Raw genomic sequence first — 3015 nt, 5'->3', positions numbered from 1 at the left:
TCCTGACCATCTCGGGGCTGCAGCCTGAGGATGAAGCTGAGTATCACTGCAATGCAGATGAAGGCGATGTGAGCAGACACCACCACCCACAGTGTCTCAGAGGACGAGGAAGTGAGACCAAAACCCTGGCCCCTTGAAGGTGGCTCTGAGCCTCCTTCAGCGAGGAGCGTCTGGGGGCCTCTGTCGGTGGCTCCTCTGCAGGGACCTGTGTCCCGGGAGGAGGGAGGTCACACTCGATGGAGCAGCAGCACAGGCGTCCCAGGAGCACACGGGAGGTCAGAGAGCCCCGTCCACCACCCATGTCCGGGGATTCTAAGAAGGAACATTTCTGGGTCAGAGTCTCAGCTCCTCCCTCCTGTGTGTGCTGTCTGCTGCTCCCCCAGAACTCTTCCCTCCTGGCCCTTCTGGGCCCCAATGTGTGGGGAGTGGCTCCCCGACAGCAGTTCTCTGAAACCAGCTGATGCCCCCCAACAGCACTCAGTGCTCACCCCATCTGCCCAGAGACGGTGTCAGACCCGCAGTTAAAGGGCCAGTCCCCCTGATGCTCGCAGGTCAGGTGTCAATCACAACTGGGAGGTCCCAGGTTTCTCTGCAATCCATCAGGGGTTTCCATAATTCCTTTCATGGGTTCCTTGAATTTGCTAACTGCACCTGAGCCTCTCCCCTTTAATGGAATGCAGCGCAGGTGAGGGGCACCCCAGCTTCTCATCCTCCAGGCCTCTCCCGTGGCCCGTCCTCACCCAGGAGCCCGCCCAGCGCTCATCAGCCACAGGCCCGCCCGCCTCCCAGGGAGTGACAAGGGTCTCAGGAGCCTGTGCAGGGGTCAGGGGCCGAGACCAGCGTGTGTTTGCTGTCATCTCACACACTGTGTCTGCAGCCACACAGGGTCCCCCAGACAGCCATGCTCCCCATACTTTCATGTCACGTGTGTGACCCTGTGTGACTCCTGACCTGTCCCATGTGACATGTTCGTGTTCCCCCTGGTCATGGACACAGCCTCCTCCTTCTCTGAACAAACCACAGAAGGTGGGCCCAACCAGCACAGACTCTCAGTGCCCCCACCCTGCCCTCTTTCCTCCTCTGCTGCTGCCTACCCCCCCTCCTCTCTGCCACGGGCTCCTCTGGTCCTAGGTCAGGGTTCATCCTTCATGAAGGATTTAGGGAAAAGTGACAAGTTCCCGCAGTGGTTTCCATTGAATGAGGATGTGAGGGTTTCTGCCTTCACCTGACCAAACATACCCAAATCTGCACACACAACACAATCTACCATTTGTCAAAAAACAGGACAATGAGTCAGAAAGCAGAGGAGGTAAAGTTTTACTTAAAATATAAACAGATGACAGGACACATTAGAAAATCCTAACAAGAAACACAGGGCCCAGCTATGCAGATCATACACGTGACAAAAGTCAATTGCTGAATGAATGAGCTGTGACTCCTCCCACTGGCCCATGGGAGGCCTGCAAACGCCATGATGCTTATGGGTCCGTCCCATCAGATCTCGGTGAGCCTGCACGTGCCCCTCATGACCTGGAAGGTCTGGAGAGACGTCCTCCTTGGACCTTGGTCCTGAGTGTGCTCCCGGGAAACGCCCTGAGCAGCCCTCTGAGGCCCGGTCACCAGAGGGAGGGGTCCCTGGGCTGTGACGTGGGACAGGAAGGTCCCTGTGCACTCACTTGTGCACCATCTTCACTAGAGGGGAAGCCACATCCATCTGTCCTTGGTGGACCTGATGGCGCCTCCCACAGGCGGGACTCCTCCTGGGAGGGAGGCTGCAGGGAGCGCTCCAGGCATCAGGGCACAGGACCTGGGCCCCAGGCAGGGTGTGTGGGCACAGACAGTCCCCTCTGAGCTGCAGGTCCAGATTGGTTCTCAGAGCTTTGGGCCAAGGACAGGTGTGTGCTGCCACCAGCAGGGGGCGCTGTGTGACCGCCCTGTGGTCTAAGGCAGCTGCCCATTAAGAACCTTAACTAATAGGAGGCTGGGCCTGAGGCTGGGCCCTGATGTGGTGTCTCAGCAGGTGCTTCCTCCCAGGGCCCCCCAAGGGCCGAGCCCACATCCATGCCCCTCAGTCTGGGGTGTGAGCTGAGCTTCAGCCCAGGGCCCAGGGAGGGGCTGGGCAGTCCCTGGAGGGACCCCCATTTGCATGGCAGCCCCTCCTCTGGCAGAGGGTGGGGGAGAAAAGGAGGCCTGGGTAGCTCAGCCCCACTGTGGGCTCAGGGCTGTGAGCACCATGGCCTGGACTCCTCTTCTCCTGGCGCTCCTCTCACTCTGCACAGGTAGGTCCAGGCCTGGGCCCAGGCTCATTCCCTTCCTGGGACGGTGCCCCTGGTCCCTGCCCCTCACTGACAAGTGTCTGTGTCTGCAGGGTCCCTCTCCCAGTCTGTGCTGACACAGCCGCCCTCTGTCTCTGCCTCTCCGGGAGCCACAGTGAAACTCACCTGCACCATGAGCAGTGGCTTCAGTGTTGGTGGCTACTACATATACTGGTACCAGCAGAAGCCAGGGAGTCCTCCCCGGTATCTCCTAAGATTTAAATCAGACTCAGATAAGCACCAGGGCTCCGGGGTCCCCAGCCGCTTCTCTGGATCCAAAGACGCCTCGGCCAATGCGGGGCTCCTGACCATCTCGGGGCTGCAACCTGAGGACGAGGCTGACTATTACTGCAATGCAGATATTGGCGGTGCTAGCTACTATTACCCACAGTGTCTCAGAGGACGAGGAACTGAGACCAAAACCCTGCCTCCGAGGCGGTGGCTCTGAGCCTCCTTCGGCGAGGAGCGTCTGGGGGCCTCTGTCAGTGGCTCCTCTGCAGGGACCTGTGTCCCGGGGGGAGGGAGGTCACACTCGATGGAGCAGCAGCACAGGCGTCCCAGGAGCACACGGGCGGTCAGGGAGCCCCGCCCCCAACCCTGTGTCGGGGATTCTAAGAAGGAACTTTTCTGGGTCAGAGTCTCAGCTCCTCCCTCCTGTGTGTGCTGCCTGCTCCTCCCCCAGAGCTCTTCCCTCCTGGCC

At 59.9% G+C, this 3015-nt stretch overlaps 1 gene segment (V, D, J or C); it reads left to right on the top strand.

The window, feature by feature from the left end:
* Positions 1–2221: 2221 nt before the first annotated feature.
* On the top strand, positions 2222–2763 carry LOC311613976 (putative non-functional immunoglobulin lambda variable 5-48). The segment is given in 2 exons: positions 2222–2279; positions 2369–2763.
* Positions 2764–3015: the final 252 nt, after the last annotated feature.

Source organism: Pipistrellus hanaki, assembly GCF_964339955.1.
Source record: "Pipistrellus hanaki genome assembly, chromosome: 19".
Classification (NCBI taxonomy): domain Eukaryota; kingdom Metazoa; phylum Chordata; class Mammalia; order Chiroptera; family Vespertilionidae; genus Pipistrellus; species Pipistrellus hanaki.
This window is presented reverse-complemented; position numbering and strand designations above follow the sequence as displayed.